Source organism: Peromyscus eremicus, chromosome 6, assembly GCF_949786415.1.
Source record: "Peromyscus eremicus chromosome 6, PerEre_H2_v1, whole genome shotgun sequence".
Classification (NCBI taxonomy): domain Eukaryota; kingdom Metazoa; phylum Chordata; class Mammalia; order Rodentia; family Cricetidae; genus Peromyscus; species Peromyscus eremicus.
Window position 1 is genome coordinate 129594119 of NC_081421.1, and position 27475 is coordinate 129621593.

Genomic DNA, 27475 nt, shown 5'->3' on the forward strand with positions numbered 1-27475 from the left:
GGCTCCCTAGAGATCACAACTCACAGTTAAGCAAATATGAAAATAACTTAAGAGTGCTATCTCAATATTTAAAATTATCAGATCCTGGTAGCAATCTGAAATTTAAAATTCTTTATCTTGTTCTCTTATTTAATCTTACTTTGTTTAGGTGTGGTTTGTAACTTGTGTTTTATCATACTCATCTTAAATTTATTTGTTTTCTGTACATTTTATGTATAGTGGCTTTTAATTTGAATTGCTAAATAAATTAGCTTCAATAAAATTCTTGGTCACATCCTACAGATACATTTGTTCACTCTTTGTTGGTTCATTCCATAAGCATTTATTAAATATCTCTTTTCTAGAAATCATTGCTATTTACAGATATGGAGATCAAGATAGAAATTATACTTGGGAAAAGGTGCTGTAATAATATTAAGACTGTTAGAAGTATTTTTATTTAAAAGTTAAACAAAAATAACTTCTGAGCTATGAGTGGCCTGTGCTGGGTCATGTGCCTGGCTAGAATGATGGACTATGTCCCAATGATAGATGTAGCATGAATCTTAAAGAGTCTTATTAATAAAATCAAACCTGAGCCAGGTATTGGGGTGAACTAGAAGATCAGAGAACCAGAACAAGCCACAGCTAACCTCACCTGGCCAACTTCTCAGCTGGTCTTATTTTCTCAGACTGGAAGCTTCTGTGTCCTCATCCCAATGGCTCTCAGCTGAACTGCTGCTCGAAAGCCTAAAGCTTAACCAGATAAAAGCTTCTAGTTTCTGGTCCTCATGCCTTATATACCTTTCTGCTTTCTACCACCACTCACTGGGATTAAAGGCTTGCTTTCTGAGATTAAAGGCGTGAGTCACCATGCTTGGCTGTATTATTGAACACATGGATTTCTGCCTCTGGAATGCTAGGATTAAAGGCGTGTGCTACCACTGCCTATCCTCTATATTTAATATTGTGGCTGTTCTGTCTCTGACCCCAGATAAGTTTATTAGTGTGCACAATATTTTGGAAAATACAATACCACCACATTTCCTCTCTTTTTGTCTAAAATAAAAAAAGCTTATAACTAATACAAGAAAAATTATATCCAATAAGTATATACAATATACACAGTCAAGAGTATATTAACGATGTCTAGTCCATTAACATTTGACAGATTCAGACAAACAACTCCATCAATATATAACAATGTCCACTCCAGTAACATTTGATAAACTCAGACAAAAATTTTCATTACTTATCCTATTTAAAACAAGTAATTCCTTTTAAAAAGTAGATTCAAAAAATGACCTTTTTACCTTACCATATTCATATTTTCATAAAAGTTTCAATAATCTACCTTTTGTCATTTTTATATCTTCCCCTTTTTCTTTTCAGTGTAGATTCAGTCATCTACCCATTTATTCTATTATTTCTTCATCTTTTTTCTCAGAGTAGATTCGATGATCTATCTCATATCTATATTCTCTTTTTCTTTTTTCTTTCTAGGGGTGAAGATACTTTTAGGGAATCCTGAAAAGAAAATTTTGGGGTTAATTGTCAAGCCCTGTATTATTTATCCAGTCGTGCATAATGAGAAAATGCAGGGCTTGTTTCAAGTCCTTGTTCAAGTAGTCTTTGAGACTGGATCATCTCAGCTAGCCATCTCAAAATTGTTCTGAGCACTTTGTATTTCAAAGCTTATCTGTAGCTGATGTTTGTCAGCTTAGTGATATTATTATTGTCCACGTGGAATTGTTGTTGTTGTGGGGCCCCATCTTCTTTCTGGAGACTTCAGTTGATGTCAGGCCTGGCCGTGATTTCCTGCAGAAAACTGATAAGAGACTCAAACACAAAGACATATATATGCAGCTAATTGAAGCCTTTTTTTCTAGAATTAGTTAGTCTATATGACCATTCAAATCTTAACAAAGTTTAAAATGTATATCTCTATATATATTAATCTTGTAAATTTTGATATAAAATTCATACTTTAAGAAAAGTTTAAAGAATCAGAATAGAATCAAAGAGTTGAGATTAGTAATAGAATAGTCCCTTAATTAATTTGGTTTTTCTCCTGTCCCATAGCAGAAGATGGCTCTTTTCTTCTGGAATGATACAGGGAGTTTGCATTTTCCTTTTAACAACATGCTTGAGTTTAAAGGAGGAGAGAGCCATTCTCCAACTCCAAAGTCAGTTTTAAATTTTAATTGAACTGGGACTACAAGAAGACCAATAGTATTAAATGTCTTTAGAGAAGAGCAGAAACAAACATTTAGGAATACTTATAAAATTTTATAGATGATATACTATATATCATATATAGGCCATTTTACTCTGTTTCCTGGGATAGATGATTTGTCCTTTTTCTTCAGTTGTCTCATTTGTCCAGTGTTCTTCAGATTCCTTAACCTTCATTCTCCTAAAAGACAAAACAAAAACCTTTCCCCAAGGTTTCTTCCCTAGAAGAGAATACCTTCACAGCAATTTCTCCCCACCATTTGTCTTTCCAAACTTTTCCAAAGAGGATGAGCCTGTCAGTGGCCTGAATTAGGCTATGAGCTACATTAACTGACTGTGGCTAAGGGTAGCATCATTGTATAAAACAGTAGCTTTCAAGATGATTGTGAAAGTGTGCAAGAAATAACCAATAGGGCAGAAGCATAGCTGGAAAATGCATTTTCCTAGCACATGTTGTCATGACAAATCCATTCAGTCAGTGGACATAGAATGGATGTTTTCCTTCAATGAGTTTCAGATGTATTTTTTTTGTGTGATTGAAAGTTTACACAAAGCCTATGTACTTTTCTATTATCTTCTTGGACAGTAGTTGCAGGTTATTTAGAGTTTTGTTATGTGTTTTTGTGTCTAGAAGACTGTTATGGAAGTGGGTGATGGAGTCAGGGAACTGCTGCTACATTTTCTGGTTTGAGAATGATCTAGGCTCTACTGATAGTAGAGGTATGTTAGTGCTAACTTCCTACTATCTCACCTCTGAGCTCGTATAGGTAATACAGCATCCCAACTACCAGCTTCAGGAGCTCACCTTTGCTGGGAGTTTAATGGCAACAGAGCTGACATCTGTGGTTTCTTTACATTATCTCTTGATGACTAGAAATATGTGGATCAATCAATCATTGAAACCTCTGGCAAAGTTGATAAGAACAAAATTGGAAGATGTCCTAAATTTAATGACAAAGAGTGAAGATTGACAGATGAGGATGAGGATGTTAACCAGTTAATAGCCATGGACTAAACACTGTAGCTAGAGTTTTTCTGCCTGGCCCACAGTCAGGACAAATCTCTCTCACCTGCCAGTCCCACAGCCTCTCAGACCCGACCAAGTAAACACAGAGACTTATATTGGTTACAAACTGTATGGCCGTGGCAGGCTTCTTGCTAACTGTTCTTACAGCTTAAATTAATCCATTTCCATAAATCTATACCTTGCCACATGGCTCGTGGCTTACCGGCATCTTCACATGCTGCTTGTCATCATGACGGCTGGCAGTGTCTCTCTCTCAGCTTTCTATTTCCCAGCTTTATTCTCCTCCTTGTCCCGCCTATACTTTCTGCCTAGCCACTGGCCAATCAGTGATTTATTTATTGACCAATCAGCAACTTGACATACAGACACACTTGACATACAGACCATCCCACAGCAAAACACAACAAGTCTATTTTAAACCCTTTAATGTACCCTGAAATCCTCAATTAAATTCCAACATGCCCCATACCCACCTTGGCATCCTGGTTACACCTCAGCAACTCCAGAATTAGCTGTTTCTTTTCCTGCAGACCACTCCCAAGTCATTGCTTCATGGTACCTGTTCTTACTCATAGCTAGTAGAAGATGGTAGTACTAGCTTTACTCTAGACTTTTACTTCCTTACACCTGGATGGAATAGGTAGCTCCAGCTGTGCTCTAGTTGCTGTTGTTAGTTTCAGGAATTTGTCTCAGAACCTCACACTTAAAAAAAGACATTTGTTGTTTATTTGCCAAGTTCTAGATACAGGTCCAGAGTATGAATACCTTGTTTCCAGGTCTCTCTGGTCTAAGATCTTAGTAAGTTGGGGCCATCAGTGGAACCTCTGGGAAATCTGAGGAGGAGAATTTTCAGCTTCTTCTATAGAGTGAGCTGGAAGGAACTTGACAAGACAGCCTTTAAACTTAGCTGGGTTTGCTTTGTATCTGCTCAATATCCACCCTGCTCTTCTTTCTCTGTGTGGGGAAACTGCAGCAACAAGCCAGCATCACACAAAGGTGCTACTGTGTTTTGTCTACCATAGAGAAATTTCTCTATGATAAGTGAAAATTCATTCACTTTTCTCCATTTAAAAAAAAATGCTGTTGCTTAGAAGATATACAAGCTCATAAAGCAAAATTCATGGAGACCATAACATCCAGTAATGTGTTTGTTATTTCATCTTTTGTTCAAGGACTTAGTAGCCATAGAAACATAGCTATAGTCAATCTGTCCCATATTAAAAATAACTTTTTGCTACTCTACATCATTTTAACCAGGAAAGGAACTGTGTTATCATATAATTGAGACAGTCATTATTTATAAGAAGAAATACATAAAAATTACAAAACAAAACTAAAACTCCAATTTAGCTATTGTTCTTTTTTTTTTTTTGATTTTTTTTTTATTTTGCAATACAATTCAGTTCTACATATCAGCCTCAGATTCCCTTGTTCTCCCCCCTCCCGCCCCCCTCACCTTCCCCCCAGCCCGCCCCCCATTCCAATCTCCTCCAGGGCAAAGCCTTCCCCACAGACTGAGATCAACCTGGTGGACTCAGTCCAGGTAGGTCCAGTCCCCTCCTCCCATGCTGAGCCAATGGACCCTGCATAGGCCCCAGGTTTCAAACAGCCAACTCATGCAATGAGCACAGGACCCGGTCCCACTGCCTGGATGCCTCCCAAACAGATCAGGCCAATCAACTGTCTCACCCACTCAGAGGGCCTGATCCAGTTGGTGACCCCTCAGCCATTGGTTCATATTTCATGTGTTTCCGTTTGTTTGGCTATTTGTCTCTGTGCTTTATCCGACCTTGGTCTCAACAATTCTCTCTCATATAAACCCTCCTCATTCTCGCTAATTGGACTCCCAGAGATCCACCTGGGGCCTAGTCATGGATCTCTGCCTCCAGATCCATCAGTAGTTGGATGAGGTTTCTAGCACGACAATTAGGGTGTTTGGCCATCCCATCACCAGAGTAGGTCAGTTCGGATTGTCTCTCGACCATTGCCAGCAGTCTGTTGTGGGGGTATCTTTGTGGATTTCTGTGGGCCTCTCTAGCACTTTGTTTCTTCCTATTCTCATGTGGTCTTCATTTACCATGGTCTCCTATTCCTTGTTCTCCCTCTCTGTTTTTGATCCAGCTGGGATCTCCCACTCACCCAAGCTCTCTTTCCCTCGACCCTCGCCCTTCACTACCCCCACTCCTGTCCAGGCTGTTCATGTAGATCTCATTCCATTTCTCTGTCGTTGGGCGATCCCTGTGTCTTTCTTGGGGTTATTGTTCTTAGTGGGCAAACACACACACAATAAGTAGGAAATGTCACCCCACAAGGCTGGAGATACATAATTCTGTACTTGTACATTGTGGTGATATAATGTGTACCCTAAAAAAATTTGCCTGAAGTTCAGAGAACAGAACAAGCCATTAGACTAAATATAGAGGCCAGGCAGTGATGGCACACACTATTAATCCTAGCACTCAGGATCCCTGCGAGTTCAAGGCCACACTGGACTACATGAGATTGACTCAGTCTAGGAGGGAAAACAGAGCCAGACAGTGGTGGCACACACCTTTAATCCCAGTACTGGGAAGAACACATGCCCTTAATCCCAGGAAGTGATGGCTGGGCAGAGAAAGGTATATAAGGCTTAAGGAAACAGGAACTAAAGCAGTTCAGCTGAGATCCTTTTGCGTGAGGACTCTGAGGATTTCAGTCAGAGGATTTGTGGAGTTGGTGAGGTGAGACATGGCAGTGGCTTGTTCCTTTGTCTCTCTGATCTTTCAGCATTTACCCCAATATCTGGCCCTGGGTGGTTTTTTTTATTATTATTAAAAGACTGTTTAGAATTCAAACAACAGTGGATATCAGTTTAAGGTGTCTTCATGCAGTTTTTCTTTCTGATAAAGAATAATCAGTATTTGTAGGTTACACTGAAAATTTAATGGAAGAAACAAAATGGTGTCTATTTGTCTCCTAGGCATATTCTCGGTTGATTTATTTGTGAAGGTATAGATGAATGCTCAAGAGAAAATTCTCCTTAATGGGACACTAACAAAATAAAAAAGTATCACACAGTAACAGTAAGTTGAAATGACAAATTGAAAGTGAGGAGGGAAATGGAAGGCATCAAGGTGAGGGTGAAGAGAGTGATTTTGGCACATCTTAGGAATGAGACTTTCTACTAATGGCCCAAAGTCTGGAAATGTGGTAGCCCTGAAGATATCTGGAGGAGCCAACATGAGACAGCAGAGCAGAAATCTGATGAGACAGATACATATCTGGAGCATGAAGAAGTCAAGAGGGTCCAATGTGACTGAAGCTGAGGGTAAAGGTGGGTTAGGAAATGTCATAGCAAGGGATATAAGGGGTCACACAGGGCAATGGCCATTTCTAAGGACTAGGTATTTTAAAATACCAAGTGAAGAACTTTACAAAAAATACAGATAAAAAAGGAAAGGAAATATCTTATAAACTATGGATGTCTAAACACCTGTCTGCAACACATACTGCATATAAAGTAAATGGTTGACATAATTTTGTTTTCTATCAAGGACAAGTCAAGGACACACAGTCTTTACCACTTCAGTATTGTGCTGAAGGTCTGCCTGGTAAGCCTCAAAGAAATAGCAGTCAGTTTATGATGAGAGAAAGAATTAAAAATTAAACACCCTGCCAGGAGAGAGGATGAGATGTGTACGCAACAATAACAATAAAATGTTATGTTGTCTTTTGACAACACCTCTGTGTGTGTACGCAACAATAACAATAAAAGAAAAAAAGGCTATCAATTTGATAGTGCAGGAATGCATAGGAATAGTTAGAAGGAAGAAACCTAGAAGGGGCTATAAAGAAGAAAAGGAAAGTAGGTAAGAAATGTAATTCTAACGCTGGGCAGTGGTGGCGCATGCCTTTGATCCCAGCACTTGGGAGGCAGAGGCAGGTGGATTGCTGTGAGTTCAAGGCCAGCCTGGGCTACAGAGTGAGTTCCAGGAAAGGCTCCAAAGCTACACAGAGAAACCCTGTCTCAAAAACAAACAGACAAACAACAACAACAACAAGAGATGTAATTCTATTTTAATTTAAATTGTATAAAAATAAAAACTAAAGTTGTAAATTATGAAATGCAATTTTATGTAAACAGTAGTATAAATGGGAAGGAGAAAAGACATAATACCCAATAATAAAGCCAAAAAGGAAGTTTATAACCACTGTGAAAAATATTGTAATATTTATTTAAAAGTATAATAGAGGAATAAAATATATAGAGTGTTCATGTTCTTAGCTAGTAATGTTAATTTTAAAAACATCTCCCTAGAATAGTTCTAAACTCTAGCCCCACTGAATCTCTGTGAAATTTTACAAACTCATTTTTAAGATTATTTGAGGGAATACAGAGCCAAAATAGCCATAAAGAATAATATTTTCTTCACTGTAGTAAAAAGTACTATGAAGCTATAAAGATTTTAATGGACTGGAATTGGACTGAGAATAGAATTCTGGGAAAGAGAACAGAGTGGAGACAGTGTGCAATGAAGAGAAGTGATGATGTTGGCCCCGTGGATCATTACACAGGAATAGATTTTCAGTGCATGGTTTGGGATCATTCTTTGCTCACTTAAGAAAAAATATGTTAAATGAACTCGTATCACTGTAAGACTTAACCATAAGTCAATAAAATAGAAATGGAGACCTATTGATACTATAAGATTTTTTTTAACGTCAGGGAAAAGAAGAGTTTCAACAAAACATGCAAATCAGAAAGCAAATTATTGATGAAAATATTATTGAAGTAAAATTAAGAACTTCAAAAGACAACATAAAAAACACACATTCAGGCTAATAATTGCGTAAATGTCACAACATGTCTAACCAACATGGGCCTCCCAACCAATCAACAGCAGCAACAAAAGGAGAAATCAGCAAACTGAAACAGAACAAGCACACTCCCGGCACACGAAGGACTTTGAATGTATATTGAAGATGTTCCGACCTAGTAGCATCACAGAGGCACACTAACGCCTCAGGAGTTATGGCTTAGGACCCAATGAATATCATGCACATTGAGCAATCACAAGGCTCATCCTTGGATCATGACTTGACATCCTTGCTGTTTTTATGAAGAGATTCTACTGGCTCCTGGAAGTGGTGCAATCCCGCTCCCACCTATGCACATTGCGTGATTCTGCAGAGGGCAATTGAAGTCAGTAGTGCCTGTGATGAAAAATAAGCTAATGTTTTAGGTGCTGATTGATTGTAGGATAAATACCTGTGTTATTATCATGTGTTAAAACTGTACTCTGCAGTGGAAATTAATTACTTTGGCTATTGATTGGATAAATCCAATTCTCAGAAGCATGATGTTGCTAAGAATACATCCTGTGACCACACATGTTATCTGGTAGAAGGAAGATCAAATAAAAATAATTCTATTGCACAGATTTCATGTTTTTATGTGAGCTATTTTATTTTGCACCCCTCCTCACACCTGAAGAACTTCTAAGTCTTCACCAGAGACCCTACCAGGTGATTTATGGATAATATCTCAGCTAATGTTCCCGGGATAGTGATGCATTCTTCATCCTTTTTATTTGGGATGCAATCTCAAGATGATTAAATAATTTATGCACAATAATCCTCTAATATGAGGGAGTACATAAGAGAATTTAGCACCTCATCTATACAGTCACTTGAGCTCTTCCCACAATGCACAGCCAGTCCACAAGGACTCTGGGATCATTAGGCTCCACTGATGTCCCCCAGACACAGTGCCCCTGACTGAAAATGCCAGATCAGGTATTTGCTGTATTGAGGAACAAACAAAATTTCTGAAAAATGTTACCTGACATAAACATTGCAGGGTTTTTTTCTTATTTTTAATTGATGTTTAGTTTTCTGCTTCTATTGAGTTTTCTGAAACTTCAGTTCTAGCCATGGATGGCCTGAATCTCAAAAATCCATTTAATAATTGGAAACCACACTTCTTTATGAATGGAAAAACTTTAGATAATGTCCTAAACCATGGCAATGTTAGCACATGTGTGATGACTAGTGACAATTGGGAATGTTGCAGTTAATTCTCTGTACTACCAATTCACTGATATAGAAGATGATTTGGATGAAAGTCCTGTTGCTTTCTGGGGGAAGCATTTTCTTTTTAAGATGGTTTATTCAAACACAGACTGTGCTTGGTTTAAGGCTTTAAAGCATTATCTCTCCTGTTCTTTGGAGCATCTGTGCATGTTAAATAATTACTGTGCTTTAATAGCATCTTAATTTATAAGCAAGAATAATTTGATAGGCAAGCCCCTGCACTATTCCCTGAGCCCTCTATCCACTAGATCAGTGATGTTTTGCTTATAGAATCACAAGGCTTTTATTGTAGAATTAGTGAACATTTATTGGCATGTCGTACATGCAGTTTATTTTAAACCTATATAATAATATAATATATAATAATAATGAAATAAAGTGCTTCGATCTTATTTGAAAATGATTTCTAGGTGGTATGAAGGAACTGATGCCTAGGAAGAACCAGATGTAAGGCCTGCTGATGCTTTTCATGGCAATTGTCAGAAAAAGGTACAAGTTAGTTCACTAGTCTACAGTAAAGGAGAAGCAGGCTTTCTATTTTCTAGATCATTCAATTAATATTGATGAAATTAAAAAATTAAATAATTTTATAACCCTCCCCTCTCACTTTTTTCCATTCTTCATTATCTTTTTTTATCTCTCCTCTCATTCTCTTTTCTTGTAATTCCAAGAGCACATTAATAAAGCTGAACTTTTGAACCCAATTATTGCAATAAATATATATAACTTCTTGTTTTGGATTGAGGGAAATAACTTTACAATGGTTGATGCTGACAATATACCATTGTATTGAGTTACCACAAATCTTATAATATCCAAATATCAAATCCAAATAATAGAGAAACTTCTATATATCAGAAGGCCTGAAGAATAAGAAGTGAACAACTTACATATCAGTTCTAGCTGCTGTTCAGTTTCCTCTCCTACAAAATGGGTTTTAAAATCTCAAATGAGAGTATGCTGAAACCAGTGTCAAACCTTGTGTCCAAATGAAGTTTTACCGTGTAAGAACAGAGAATGCTTTTTTCCACTTTGTGATGCTTATGATGATGATGACCATGTATTTGTGATTCTTTTTGCCTATTTGCAGAAGAAGAGTAATTTGAAACAAGAAGTCTTCCAAATAGGCTTTTGATGACAAATTGTTTTCCCTGGTGCTGGGGATGCTTATGAGTGTATCTTCTGATCCAGGACTAGCAGGCAAAGTACTTAGCCTTTGAATGGTGATGTTGCTCAGTGTTTCTCTTTTCAGCTACAGGGCAGTCAGGAATATCTTAAACTGATGTTGCATTAAACTCAAATGACCAATGCAGGGGATTTAAATATTTATCTGAGCTATCAAATGAACCATATGCTCAGAGAGATGGTAAATCTATATATGTCTATGTTTTTAAAGACTAGATCTGTTTGGTTTTATTTTTACTATTTTATATCCACTCCCACATTATGATCTACATTCATAGATGAGGGCAATCTTTCATTCCTTGATCTTTGGACCTTCCATAACATGGATATAACCAAGGAAAGAAATCTGTCTAGATGCCATATTGTTTTCCCTCAGTGGGAAAAAAGTGAAGAAGATCCTGTACTGCAGTGGGTGAGCTTGTGGGCATCAGCAGCTTCAATGTGCAAATTTTTGATAAATTATGCAGATTAAAAGAAAAAGTAAAAGATTAGGAAAAAATCTCAAAAAGGATATGGAGACTTTGAATATTGTTGAGCAAACCTAAATTTACTGTTTGTAGACTGAAAGTAAGAAAATTCTTCCATTTTTGTGTTTGTATCTATTAACATACTACATATCATTCCCCTAGCTATGCATTAACCTGTTCTGACCACCTGATGTAGAGGTTCAAGAGGAAAGGACAGTAAGTAGTCCATGTCCATGTTAGTGTTTTATTTGCTTTGCAATCCCTATCCACAAAACAATCCTTGAATTTCATCAATGCCAAGTTCTCCTAGTAGGTTTATCTGTCTGTATCCAGACACATTCCTGGATTTTTGAAAGTAAGGGAAGGACAGGGACAGATATTCTTTAGCAGTTTTTTTCTCCTAGTAATCACCTGTTTCTTATATATGGCTAAAATTTTTGAAGATGTATCCATATTCTTAATTTTCATGATCTTGTTTTCTCATTCTAAAACTTGCTTTTGTGTAGATGGCATTAAAATGTATAGTCAGACTGTGTTTCCTTTAACTTTCAGACTTTTATATGAAAATTTCTCTTTCTACTTGTATGTTCAATATCATGCCTAAAGCGACATTTTGGTTTTCTTCAGCTTTTCATACTGTCTAAACTTAGAAATGAGCAAACCCTTAGTCGTTCTTTCCCACCTGTTAACCATGTTGATTCCATGTTAGAACTCTGCCATGTCCATTTGATTTTCATTTGATGGACAGGCCACTGGAGGAGATTCCATCCTCATTTACTACTTATATATGTATAATCCAACCCCAGTACTGATCATTCATTTTCCTTAACTTGATATGCACTCTCATTTGCTAAATCTAGTAATCAGAATCATCCTCACCTATATTTTCTGTGTGTGTGTGTGTGTGTGTGTGTGTGTGTGTGTGTGTGTGTGTTATTAATTGTGGGAATTGAACAAATCAGCTCACAATGCAGAGGACTTTACCTCTGAGTGACACCTCACTCCTCCTCACTTGTTTCCAATCTTGAAGGATTCCCATTTGTTCTTTGGGATCTCAGTCCAAGCGTCATATTTTCTCTGGTGGTCCTGAATTGGCTATAAAGATGCTGCCTCCTCTTGTTGTTCTGTCACGTTCTGACAATTTCTGCTTGAGCCATTATCACTTGGACTCTCCATGTGAATCTATGTTTCCCTCTTTTCCTGCTAGCAGACTGTGAAATCTTCCAGGCAGGATATTTTTCCCATTTATCTTATCTTTAAATCAACCAGAGTTTTCCATGAACTGGGAAAAGCTGTTCCTTCATCAGTATTATTTCTTGCAAGAATAAATTTCACTGCACAAAAGAGTCAATTTTTTTCAATTTAATATGTTCCATCAAATAATTATTTAACATTTTAAGGCAACTATTAATTTTAGTTATAATTCTCTGTCAATGATACCCTCATCAATATTAACTGATAGGAGTATCAGCCACCTAAAATATTTTCTTAGCTGTCACTCTGCAGATATGAAATAATTTAAAAAGTGAGCTATTAAGCCCCTGATGTAGTTTCAAGGCTTGATCCTTATGTTTGTGCACTGAGTTTGAAGAATTTTCATCAGAGAGGATTTGTAGCTTGAGTCTACAGGGGCATTCCAAGGGGCAGCCCCACAAGCAGTGAGATGTTTTAATCATCTAATGCAGACAAGAAAAACCCTGAGGGCTGAAAGTAAGCAGGGTAAGAAATTATGATTGCAAGTACAAAGATCAAGATCCCTCACAAAACTAAAGTTTTAAAAACTTTAATCAGGACAGAGACCATACAGTAAAGAAACACTGTAAAGTATAAGTATAAGTAAGGAACAGTTAAAGTTGAAATAAAAACATAAGGCTGGAGGTTAGCAGACCTGGACTTCACAGTTTGCTTAATGGGAGGGAGGCCTTACACAAGCACCCACATACCCTGTGACCATTGCAGAGTAGAATAAGCAATGAAAATGCCTTCCCTTTCTAGCTCATAGTGAGCAGAGGATAAGGGAGGTAAATGAGTCATAGCAGTTTCAAGAAGCAAAAACATCATTTATGTGAACAGCTGTCCTTATTTGCAATCATGTTGTTTTTGTGCATGTGTGACTGTGTGTGTGTGTGTGTATGTGCGCGCGCGCGCGCGCTTTCCTCTGAAGTAGAAGAACTTCAGGTACTATCTTCAGGAAAGACAGGATTGTGGTAATATGTTGTGTACCCCAATATATTGTGTACCCTAATAAACTTTTCTGGGGATAAGAGGACAGAGTCAGCCACTAGATTAGACAGAGAGGCCAGAGAGTGGTGGCACACACCCTTAATCCTATCACTTGAGAGGCAGAGATCTGTCTGGGTCTCTATGAGTTCAAGGCCATACTGGGAACAGAGTCAGGCAGTGGTGGCATATGCCTTTAAACCCAGCACTTGAAATCTCATTCCTTTACTTGGAAAGCACACACATCTTTAATCCAGGAAGTGACATGGCTGGGTGGGGTGTGGTGGTATTGTGTTCCCCAAAATATTGTGCATGCTAATAAACTTATCTGGAGTCAGAGACAGAACAGCCACAATATTAAGCAGAGGTTAGGCAGTGGTAGCACACACCTTTAATCCTAGCATTCCAGAGGTAGAAATCCATGTGTTCAAGGATACAGCCAAGCATGGTGACTCATGCCTTTAATCCCAGAAAGCAGCCTTTCTACCACCAGGGAGTGGTGGTAGAAAGCAGAAAGATGTATAAGGCGTGGAGACCAGAAACTAGAAGCATTTGGCTGGTTAAGCATTTGGCTGATTAAGCTTTCAGGCTTCTAGCAGCACAGTTCAGCTGAGAGCCATTCGGATATGAGGACACAGAGACTTCCAGTCTGAGGAAACAAGACCAGCTGAGAAATTGGCCAGGTGAGGTTAGCTGTGGCTTGTTCTGTCTCTCTGACCTTCCAATGTTCAACCCAATACCTGGCTCAGGTTTGATTTTATTAATAAGAACTTTTAAGATTCCTGCTACAGTGGGGAATGGTATATAAGGTGTGAGGAGACAGGAACTAAGCAGCAGTTCAACTGAGACCCTCAGGGGTGAGGACTCAGAGGCTTTCAGTCTGAGAAAACAGGATCAGCTGAGGAGTTGGCGAGGTGAGGTTGACTATGGCTTGTTCTGTTTCTCTGATCTTTCAGCTTTCACCCCAATATCTGACTCCAGTTTTGTTTTCTTAATAAGACCGTTTAGCAATTTGTGCTACACAGGATCTCACACTAACCTTGCATTTACCAAGTCCGCAAGAATGGCCGGCCAGACAGAAAGCCCCAGAGATGTTGTTTGTTATCTCTACCTCCCCAGTGCTAGGATGACAATCCTGTACCACCATGCCTAACATTGTTATGTGGGTTCTAGGGACTGAACTCAGGTACTGCTACTTGCAAGGCAAATATTTTATGGACTAACCCATGTACCTAGCTGTAAAATAGTATTTAATAATAATAGTAATAACAAACAATAATAAAAATTATTTTATTATAATAATGTAATAATGAAGTGATTCTGAAATAAAATAATTACAAAAACGCTGACTGGCAATAATTTATCATTCTTAGAAGGATTTCCTGAGTTTGGAAGGTCAAATTCATCCTTAAGTATATGGAACTACCATGTATTCATTTTCCTTACTAAAATATATTTTGTCATTTTGTAATTTTTAATGTATGTGTACAAGTACACACACGTGCACATATGTTTATCATGGAAAGTATGTAGAGGTCAGATGACAACTTGTTGATTCTGTAGCCATCTTAAGCCATGAAACAGTCTTGGGAATGTAATCCTCATCAATACAGCAGTACGCTTGTCTGAGCTCCTAGCTGAAGTGCCTCTTAGTGCCTACACTACTTCTGACAATGACAAGAAAACAAGCCTTTATTTTGTTGTATCCACTGTTAGTGCTTGTTTGCCTGTTTCTTGGTATTGTTACTTTCAACTGAATTGAACTTGCAGATACTGATATATTCAGAGTTTAAGGAAGTCAAGATTAAATTAAACAGAATTGAGACTCAACACTGTGATAATTACTTCTCATATGACCTTTAACCATTTACAATATTAACCTTATTCAATTATTGCATATATAAAATCAATCAATCATCATCAACAGCAGAAAAACAAAATTGTACTTCAAAGGGCTCTGTTGAAGACTAAATTCACAACATGTACCTAAACTATGTACTACAGTCTGACACTTGGAGGGAGTTGCTCAGTGTTAGCATTTAGTACCTTAAAATGATCCTGCCATTCTCCAAGGATGAATAAGAAAAGAACAATTCATTTGTTTCTCCTTAGACAGCATTGAGCCCCTTCTATACCTAGCTTCAAGGGAGGCAATAGTAGTTTTCCGTTAAAAGACTACACTTCCCAGATAGCCTCAAAGTCAGTAAAGAAGGATTGTGGGACGATGTGTGCTGCCAAAAGATGGTTGCAGCCATCTTTTTCCTTAGGCATTCTCTCATTCACTGGCATGTCATGGGATATATGACTCTACTATTCATGTGGATAAGATTATGCCTCCTTGTTGTGTGTCCACCAATAAGCATGGTCCTGCCTAATGTCAGATGTGCCTATCTTTTTTTGCCTTTCTATCTCTTTAAGATGCCTCAGAAATCTAACTTAATGGTACAGAAACCCAGGATGGAATCTGGAGCACCAGATCCTAGCAGGTGACTCTAAGAATTTTCTCTAGGACCTTTGGACTGCTTTACCATACTTGCATAATCCTAGGACGTGTCTGTTTGGGAGCATAGATGCTGCCAAGCTTTCCCCAGTCTGGGCCCCGAGTGAGCCTTGCAGGGCCTCCTGTTTCTCCTAGGCAGCCACTTCTTTAAACTTTCTATCTCATGTTCCTCTGTTGCTCCGTGATAGTTTGACTTAGGTGGGAGGCCACACTACATTCAACTAAAACAAGCACACAACATAGCAAAACACTAGGACAAGTTAATTTGTTAGACCTAACTTGAAGATATCCTGGTTAGGTCTGGAATTCACAGGAACTCTGTCTTTGGGCTTGGTCAGTCAAAGATTCCAGGAGCATTCCACTGGCTAAAAGTGACTGAAAATGCCTGGAATTCTCCATGGCCCCATAGCTCAAAGTTCTGAGAAACTTTTGTTGGCGCTGTGGCCTCCTTGAACCAGTGGTGATCAGAGATACAGACTGTCTTATTTAGGGTTTCTATTGCTATGAAGAGACACCATGACCAAGGCAACTCTTATAAAGGGAACCATGTAATTGGGGCTATCTTATTGTTTCAGAGGCTAAGTCCACTATCATCAAAGCAGGACATGGTGGCATTTGGCAGACATGGTGCTGAAGAAGGAGCTCAGAGTTCTACATCTTGATTCATAGGCAGTAGAAGGAGTCTGTGTCCCACTAGCCAAACTTGAGCTTATGCAATCTCAAAGCCCACCTCCACAGTGGAATAATTCCTTGAACAAGGTCACACTTACTCTACAAGGGTACTCTGTATGGGAAAAGCATTCAAATATATAAGTCTGTGAAGGGCATACCTACTCAAACTACCACAGAGAACTGACCTCCCATACACACACTTTTCAGGCCTTGGTCAGTCCAAGATCAGAGGTGTACCCCAGGTGGCTGGATTTGACCCCTGTTTTTGCCTTGGTCCCTCACTCACTATGGGTTCCATTTTTTTCTGTGCCAAAAGACACTCCTATAGTTCTTTTGTAGGCTAACTTAAAGGAGTTCCAATTAGGAGAATTGAGACTGATGAGTTACCTTTCAGTGCAAATCTGGACTCCATATACATTGGACAAATGACCACTGCTGTTGTAGGATAATCTTTTTGTACACTCTGAAGATGTGTCTCTGTTGATGCATCTTCTGATTGGTTTAATAAAGAGCTGAATGGCCAATAGCAAGGCAGGAGTGGATACATGGGACTTCCTGGCAGAGATAGGAATTCTGGGAAAAATTTGAGGCATGTGGAATTTGTCATCAAGATGCAGAGGAAGTCAGATGTATAGTATGAAGGAGAAGTAATGAACCATGTAGCAGAAGGTAAATTAATATAAATGGGTTAATAAAAGTTTTAAGAGCTTGTTGGGAACAAGCCTAAGCTAAGGCCAAGCTTTCATATTTAATAATAAGTCTGTGTGTCATTATTTAGGAACTGTAGCTCCAAAGAAAGTCCGACACATTTGGTGACCAACATCAGGCACGTGTATCCAGGCATAGAACAGCTGATGTGATACCCAGTGGGAGACTAGATAGAGATGCTTGCCTCAGCTCAGGCTCAACTTCCCAGAGCTTGGGTGGGTAGATGTAGTAGGCATGCAGCTTGGCTCTCACCAGCCCAATGTGGGTAAAGCTAGCCACCAGTGCCATGTGCTAAGCAGAGCATCAAAAGGGTTCTGCAGATGCTCAGAAGGGCTTTGCAACACTGTTGCAACATTTTCCCAGAGCCATAGCACACAGAAAGCCAGGTCTTGATAGACAAAAATCTCTGAACAGGTACAGTATGCTTGAAACTGTGTTTAGGTGCTGAATAAAAATAAAGATGAAAATGAGTATAAAAAGTTATAGGAAAAATAGTTTTAAAACAATAAAGTCTTTAAAGAGAGAGTAAAGTAATATAAAAAGAACAAATGAGATAAAGATGGAAAATATCATCAACACAAGGTATCTACATCCTACATAGTGCTTTAGTAACTTTAATTTTTTAACTGCTAATGAACAAAAACCAACAGTTGCTGAGAGATATTGGATATAGAAAAAAGAAACTACTAAATCAAATCATCCAATATATTTTAAGAACATCTTAAATTCAGAAGCCAGAAAGTGTGTTCCATTAGGGGAGAGGTCATACCTTTGTTTCAACAGGAAATGAAAAACTATGGATTTCTTCAAAATTAATAAATACTAGATTTGAATGGGGGAGATCTCCTGAAAATCTTGGATTCAGACATAAAGAATATTTATCATTGTTTAGGCGGGGTTAGTTGAAAGCTGTAATTGGTCATGGTCAGTGAGGAAGCTAAACAAAGGAGATTAGATTAAGGGATTTCTTTCTTTCTCTATTTTCTCATCTGTCTTTCTCTTTTATTTAATGTTAAAAAATAGGGGTGTAGGATGAAAAGAAAGAAAAGGGGGAATATAGGAATGATAGGATAAAAGGGTAGATTACTGAATCAACTAAAAATCAACTATTAGTCTCCAATATTTTACATTAGTATGAATTGTTGTATATTGACACAAACTTAAGATTATTTTTATTATAACATACTATATATATATGTTTCTAATTTTGTTTAAGGTATTGTACATATACAGTTCATTTAAAAATGTAATATAAAGTTCTAGTCCTTGAAAGCTGTTATTAGAAACTGTTTAGAATAATTGAGAAATGCAGGTTAGTGGTCAGTCATCTGTAACAATCAAAATTATAGTCATGTCAGGTATTTTTTATAATGTTAAACATATATATTTTTGATGATAGGTGGTCTTCAAACACTTTAGAGATCTACGGAATAAGGAATTTAATAACATAAAATTTTTCATGACAGTGAGATATATCTGTTCCTGGCACCATCAATCTACTTCAGAGACGATGTGCATCAAAGAACCTCCATATGAAATTTACTTTCAATGTGGCAAGTCTAGTCACTAGGCAAAAAACTGCCCTTGCCTCAACTACTGACAGTGTGCTATCTAAATTGGACAAGTAGGACACAAAAAAAGATGACTGCTGAACTTTGCCAAGACAAAGTAGGGCAGTCCTTCAAAATTCTTGCTTCACAGAAAAGTCTGTCAGATATTCTAGGCCTGTAAGCCAAAAATGAATATTCTAACATTGCAGAGAAACTTTGGGTGACTGTCTAGGCAGCCAGCTCATTTCTATAGTTTTGGAAATTGCTTGCTTTGCACTACCTGTTTACTCAGGTAATATTTTATCCTTCTCAGGTCTCTGATATGGGTGAAGAGTAAATTAGTTATATTCTTACAGTTTTCTTTGTTACCAAATTGAAAGAAATTCGCAAGGGAGATGTAAAGCTTCTAAATGTTGAAAAACATAAAAGCTTAAGTTGTTTATCTAAGAAAATGTTTTAAGGTCTAAAAGGATATTTTTAGGCTGGTAATACAAGTTATGATAGAAAGTGGTTTAGATACAAAACTTTGGACTTACCAAGATAGGATAAATAATAGAGTACTTTTTTCCAAAGTTGCCAAATACAAATGGACTGGACATTGTGAATGTAATTTTTACCTGATAATTGTTCTTATTGCATATAATTTTACTGTGTTAGAGTTAAACCCTTTCTTTTTTATTGAGACAAAAAGGGGGAAACATTGTGGGGCAATCTTTTTGTATACTGTGAAGATGTGTCTCTTCCAAGGAACCTTCTGATTGGTTTAATAATTAGCTGAACAGCCAATAGCTAGGCAGGAGAGGAGAGGTGGGACTTCTGGGCAGAGATAGGAACTCTGGGAAGAATCTGAGTCATGGAGGATTCACCAGGAACATGTGGAGGAAGTCAAATGTATAGTATGGAGGAGAGGTAACAAGCCATGTAGCAGAACATAGATTAATATAAACAGGCTAATTCAAGTTTTAAGAGCTAGTTGGGAGCAAGCCTAAGCTAACACCAAAATTTCATACTTAATAATAAGCCTCTGTGTCTTTATTTGGGATCTGGCTGTCCAAAGAAAGGCTGACTGCACACTGCTGACACAAATTTAGAACTTTTGAATACCTAAACTGGTTTAGATAACCCCATAAGACAGAATGGTAGCATGGTCAGAGACCTCTTGACTGCTGTGGAATAATCTTTTTGTACACTGTAAATATGTATTGCTCTCATTGCTAATAAAAAGCTAATTGGCTGATAGCTAGGCAGGAAGAAATTGGACAAGACAGCCTGAGACAGACAGAATGCTGGAATGAGGAAGGGTTAAGTCAGAAGAGTTGCCAGCAGACACAGAGGGAGCAAGATATGCTGGAAGACAGGTAAAGCTATGAGCCACATGGCAATACATAGATTAGTAAATATGGGTTAATTTAAGTTGTAAGAGCTATTTAGTAATAAGCCTGAGCTACCAGCCAAACATTTATAATTAATATTGGTTACTTGTGAGCAGATGCTGGTTCAAGAAAACTGCCAACAAATGGCACCCAAATATTCAGCAACTATATCCACATAAAATCTGAGACAGTTTAAAAAAGGATTCTAGAAACTAGACATCAAAATACCAAATAAATCAATTAAAAGTGGGGTAAAGAGCTAAACAGAATTCTCAACAGAAGAATCTCAAATGGCCAAAAGACATTTAAGGAATTGCTCAACATCCTTAGCTCTCACAGAAATGCAAATGAAAAGGACTCTGAGATACCATCTTACACCTGTTAGAATGGCTAAAATAAAAAATGCTAACAACACCCTATGTTGGAGAGGATGTGGAGTAAGGGGAACACTCCTCTACTGCTGGTGGGAGTATAAACTTGTACAGCCACTGTGGAAATTAGTATGGCAGTTTATCAGAAATTGGGAATCAACCTACCTCAAGACCCAGCAATACTAATATTGGGCATACATCCAAAAGATGCTCAATCATACCACAAGGACACTTGCTCAACCATGTTCATAGCAGCATTATTTGTAATAGCCAGAACCTGGAAACAACCTAGATGACCCTCAACCAAAGAATTGATAAGGAAAATATGGTACATTTACACAATGGAGTATTACTCAGAGGTAAAAACCGATGATATCATGAAATTTGTAGGCAAATGGATAAAACTAGGAAGAATCATCCTGAGTGAGGTAACTGAGACTCAGAAAGACAAACACAGTATGTACTCACTCTTAAATGGTTGTTAGATGCAAAACAAAGGATAACCAACCAGGCTATAATCCACAACCCCAGAGAAACTAGGTAAAAAGGATGACCCTAAGAGGGACATAATGGAGGGCCCCAGGAAGGGAAAATAGTTAAGCTCTCCTGGGTAAGCTGGGAGTGGGTGTAGAAGGGAAGGGATGGGGGATGGGGACAGGATGGACTGAGATGGCTGAGTGGAGGGAGTGACAGTGAGGGAGAGCAATGAAAGAGATATCTTGGTAGAAGGAAACTTTAGGGGGTTAGGGATAAACCTGGTGCTATGGAAATCCCCAGGAAGCCACAAGGATGATACTAACTAAGACTCCCAGCAATAATGAAGAGGGTTTCTGAATTTACCTTCCCCTTTAATTAGATTAGTGAGTACCCTAAATGTCATCATAGAACCTACATCTAGTAACTGATGGAAGCAGATGCAATGATCCACAACCAAGCACTGGGCTGAACTCCTAGACTTCAGTTGAAGGGAGTGAGGAGGGATCACAGGAGTGAGGTCAAGATCATGATGGGGAAAACCACAGAAAAAGCTGACTCAAGCTGGTGGGAGCTCATGGACTCTGGCCTCTCAGCTGGGGAGCATGCATGGAATCGAACTAGGCCCTCTGAATTTGGGTGACAGTTATTTGGCTAGATCTGTTTGGGGAGCCTTTGGCAGTGGGAGCAGGACTTTTACCAGATACGTGAAATGGCTTTTTGGAACATGTTTCTTAGGGTGGGATACCCTACTCAGTCTTTACACAGGGGGGAAGGGCTTGGACCTCTCTCAACTTAGCATGCCATTTTTGTTGACTCCCCAAGGGAGGCCTTACCCTCTCTGAGAAGTGGGTTGGGGATGGAATTGGGGAAGTGTTGGGGCAGTAGAGGAGGAAGGAGGATGAAATGGGATTGGTATGTAAAATTAAAAAAAGAAAAACAACCCTTTAAAAAAAAAAGGATTCTAATCACACATAGTTGCCAGCCAGAGCCTTGAGAAAAACTAAAGTGAACTGGGAAATTGTAGTCAGAAGTTTCTGTTCAACCCATCATTTCCCAAGTAATGTCTCACATGATGGGAGGATGGATTCTCTTGCCCGGTGGAGGATCTTAGAGTCTTAACCTATATCCTAAATATCTCAAACAACAGAGAGGCAACAATAGCAGTTAATCTGTCCTCAATGTCTTCTTAACTGATACATGAAGACACTATGAACAGGGAAACCTTGAACCTAAGCTACCACCTGACTGGTATGGGGCCTGCATGCTAGTTCAATTGGCCATGACCTTTACCTTGGCTTTCAATTCTTCCTCTTAGCATAACCAAGTAAAGGGTCCATGACCTAGTCACCCATATTCAATGATTAAAAGAGGCTTCTTGATACTCTGTCATCAAAGTCACAACTTTGAAAAGTTATTCAGAATATCTAAGCAGTATTGTTGACTATTTTGTATCTGTAGAATCAACAAATGATTCTATTAAGTGATATCCAAAGCTGTCATATTCTTCAGCAGGAGATGGCTTGGGTAAGAAAGATTCTCTTCTACTTGGGCTCACCTGTGATGCTTTGAGAATATAATCTAGTCTCTACCCAGAGAGAGAACTCTAGGACCAGTGCCTGCACTCTTTCCTTAAAGCCGACAAGAAGTATATAGGCTTTGGCAGTGAGGCTTTTAGATGTTTTCTAACAAATTCCAAAAGCCAGTATTTGCTAAAGTTCATCTAATTTGCTTGTCTTGCTTTATAAATTATGCCTCTAAACAATCAATCTAGCTTTAAGTATAATGATATTAATAAATATGTTTACTGATGTCAGTATGTGATGGGCTAGTGATTTGTCCATTAACAGAAGAAATAAAGAATTGGCTTTGGCCTTCTTTGTTAATTCAATCTGTGTTACATGTAAATTATTTATTACAGATTTGAAATGACTTATTTCCTTCATCTTTCTTCTGTTGGTTGAACATATGGAATAAAAACGTGGTAAAGAAAAACTTTAAATATTCTGTTAATAGCATTATTTTTGAAAAACGTTTTGGTTGTTCAGTGTAAACTTTGTAAAATAAATCATTTACTCTCAACATGGTTGTTACTGACTCATGTGGTAATTTTGAGTGTTTTGGAGTGTTCTAGAGAAGTGCCCTTGAGGAGCGAGTAAGTCATTCACCATCTTTGGCATTACACTTTTTTGAATTGGAAATAGAAAACAAAAAATTGTTTCTTTTGGGGGAATACAACTTAAAATTAAATAGTCTCTTTACATAGCCTGATAACATAAAATATATTTACTGTGCAGTCTTGGAATGTAAGCATAACAACCTAATGTTAACAAAATATGTAATGTCATGTTTTAAATTATTAGACATGGTGATTTAAGGCAATACTCCAAATTTTTAGAATTTTGGAGTTATATCCCTTTTTCTGCTCACCTGGAGCCTTACAGTTTTGTCTGTGAGCTCAGTATGTGGCATATGCCTCTTTGTGTAGGTTCTATAGGTAAGTCCAGCTCCTCATTAATAGGTAGAGGCAAGGTTTCCCACTGTCTTTTTCATCCCAAACTAGTTCCTTTTTCTGCAATTGTGTCTGACCCTCTCTGCAGAATATTCCCCACAATAGGGAACAATCCCTAACAGTATAAGAACATTGTCTTAGGAAAATGGTCAGACTTGAGGTTTTAAATTAACCTTCTGAAAATTTATTTTATAGATGAATATTTTAGATAAGGAAATTCAATTGGAAGAAATAAACAATTTCTGAAATGAGTTTTACAAATAATAATAATAAATAACAGAAATGACTTAAGCTCCCTAAGTTCTATCTGCAGCATTCTTGCAGGAATCCAATTTACTGCTGTTACTTAGAGTTCTACATTAATTTTCAGAAATGTTTCATTTATAACAAAGCAAGAATAGTCTTACTTTCAGTAAATACTTCACATTTTAATTTCAGGTGAAAAGAAATAGAATGGAAGCACAGTTCCTAAAAAAAAACTGTAAGCTGAAAATAAGTAAGCTCTTGATGTTCAGTAGAAATGGCAGCTCAGATGGGAAGCAAAATTTTTGTTTATATCCAACATTAATTTTATCTGAAAGATTACTGGAGAAGTAATGAAAATTTTCCTCCAGAAGTCATGAAAAGACTATTACTAAAGAAGTTTTCAAATTCTGCTGTGGAGACACACCCTTTAGTGCATGTTTAAAAAAATACATGGTAATCACCTTGGTCATATTTTGTTAGCCTAATGTCATGTCACATAGTTTGACAACATTGTGTAATACTGCAAGGAAAATTTGTTTAGAGAAGGTAGAATAGTTATATTCTTGCTATACAGCATACAGAAATGAAGGAGAATCACTATATTAAATGAATGCTTATGATTATGGATTAGGCATATTATCTATGCTTTATTGATATTTGTGATACAATGTGTGCACATGTGAGTATCTGCACATAGAAATGATTCATCATCTTTTAAGTGTAAAAAGTTCACATGCAACTAATAAGAGAAAAAGGTAAAATGATAACTTTAATCAGTTTTCCCAAAGTCCATAGTATTTAAAACAATGAAGCTTACCTTTGAAGGACAATTCAGATAAAATAGTTCATATAAAGATCATATAAGTTGATGAATAGATAGTCATAAAGTTGGTAAACACAAGAATATTCATGAACATAAAACAAGGGAATCCGTGGCTGATATGTAAAATTAAATTAAATTATAAAATTAAAAAAAGTAAAATAAAAGGAATGTAAAAAAATGTATAAACTTTGACAGTATTTTATGAAAAAGAGAATTTAGAATTTACTCTAAGTCAACAGTTCTCATTTTTATCAGACCCCAAAGTCCCTTTATACATGAATATCATTCATTCCTCCTTTATTTATCTTGAAATGAAAAATCTAGATTGTAGCTAGAGTTTTCCTGCCTTGCCCAGAGTCAGGACAAATCTTTGTCACCCACCAGTCCCACAGCCGCTCAGACCCAACCAAGTAAACACAGAGACTTATATTGCTTACAAACTGTATGGCCATGGCAGGCTTCTTGCTAACTGTTCTTATATCTTAAATTAACCCATTTCTATAAATCTATACCTTGCCACGTGGCCTGTGGCTTACCGGCATCTTCACATGCTGCTTGTCATGGCAGCGGCTGGCAGTCTCTCTGACTCAGCCTTCCACTTCCCAGAATTCTGTCCTCCTTGTCCTACCTATACTTCTTCCTGCCAATACTTCCTGGCCAATCAGTGTTTTATTTATTAACCAATCAGAGCAACACATTTGACATACAGAACATCCCACAGCACTAGATATCAAGAAAATAAGTATAACCCTTTAAATATCAAAGAAACAAGTTAATAAAAATATAGCAATATTCACCCCAATACATAAACCCTCAGAATAATTACAACAGAAATGGGAAAGTTGATATGTCTTCCATGAATGAATGAGTGAATGAATGAAGTGAATCCCTGTTATTTCATACAAAAACCTATAGCAGCTGTGACTGCAGACCAATGGGGAAAGTGTAACTCAAACACTGAGCTACATTGCCAATGATGACATAATTTTCTGTAATGTGGCAAAAAAAAATGAGGAAAAAAAGAGGCAATTTGCACAATGCTTGAATTTCTGGAAATTCAATATACAGTAAAACTTTGCCAAAAGTTCTTCATGTTTGATGCTAAGTTAGATTCTAAGCTAAAGGAATTTGAATAAAAATTAATTTAATCCATCTAGATGACTGGTGGACATTTACAAGTCATTCAAGAGGCACAAAAATTCTTTGGGGAGAAACAAAGGCCAAACACTAGGACAGAAAACAAATCCACTCCCAACACTGAGTGTCTCTTGCCATTTTGCTCAGGTAAGCAGTCACATCTGAAAAGTCCTTTCAAATGTCAAAGTGCTTCTTTAGAAGATCACCTCTCTTCTGGAGAAGAACTGCTTTATGATCTGGAGTCCAGGGTTGGAAATAAAGCTGTCTTTTTAATGATGGTGGGTACATGTGAGAATAGCTAACTTCCAGAGAAAGAGATGACACCAGTTTCAGGTACATTATCATGGAAATGAGGGGTATGGGATATCCATACCAAGCTTTCTATCATACGGGAGAAATGGGCAGTAGCTTAAGCTGAGGGCAGGGGTTAGATGTTCAAGAGGAGGAATTTAGATATCAGAAGAAAAATATGAAGACAGAACCATCATAAGTTATGTTTAGGAAAAGGTATACACACCCTATAATTACTGATATGTGTGTAGAAGCTGATGTAAGAATTTTATGCTAATATGAAAATCTCAGCAATAACTAAAATGTCCAGCAATGGGGAATTAATTTGCCAAATTAATTATAATGATGTATGACATTATAGTCACGTTATTAAAATGTTTATCACTACATAAAGTAGAATTTTAAATTAAAAATGAAATTGGTTCTTGAGATATGATTCAAATGTTAAAAACACTTGATGCACAATCATGAGGACCAGAGATTAGATATAAGCATCCATGTAATGGGCTGCAAATCTCACAATGCCTGTAACTGTAGCTGTAAAGGATCTTACAACCTCTTCTGTCCTTCATGTGCTCATTGGTGTACATTCTTGCACATACACATGTACATGCACTCACTCAGACATATACACAGATAAATAAATCTTCAAAAATGTGATATAGATACAATGAAAGTATTTACCTTATGGTATGTATATGTATACATGGTATGTATATGTAAGAACATTGCTGTGTTCTTACCAATTTCATATACAAAACCCAGTGGTGCAATGAGTTATTGGAATAGAATATATATTAACTTTACATCTCTAAAAGATTTCTAAATGAATTAAGATATGTGTATAGAAGGAAATACAATTCATGTTATAAGAACAATAAGGATAGCAATTGTGAGATAATAATTACAGGAAAAAAAGAAGTCAATATAAACTATTTTCCCTATGATGGATTCAATGAGTACTAATGGCTGTGAAGAAGATAGAAATTTTGAAGCAAACTATTAAGTAGATGATTACTGGTGAACATTATCCATGTTAATGAACTTAATTTTGATTTGATTATTCACAACAAAGGAAGATATAATTGTAAACAAACCATTATGTGGGTTTATTTGTATACTGAGAACACTGATATTCATCTCATTACAGGAAATTTCTCTTTTAAAGATGTGAATGAGGGACTAGAGAGATGGCTCAGCAGTTAAGAGCACTTGCTGCATTTTTGGAGGACCCTAGTTAAGTTCCTAGCATCAGAGGTGAGCAGTTGGCAGCCACTTGCAACTTTATTTCCAGGGGTACAATGTGCTCTTCTGGCATAACTGTATACATATGGCATACAAACCTAGACACACATGTGTATAAATAAAAATGTTTTAAAATGAAAGAAAAATCATGTGACAGTGCATAACTTTTACATTTAATGATTCATTTGTTTACAGAAACATTCAACAAAATATTAGTAAATTGTTAAAGTCTTTGATTCAACAATGGACTAGAGAAATGAATTGTGTCATTCCTGTTCTATGAACAAGTTATACAAGTTATAATTCAGATTGTTGCACATAGCATTCTGTGCAAGTGATTATGTTTAAGTGACCCATGGTTTCTGGTGTCAACTCTTGAAATAAAATG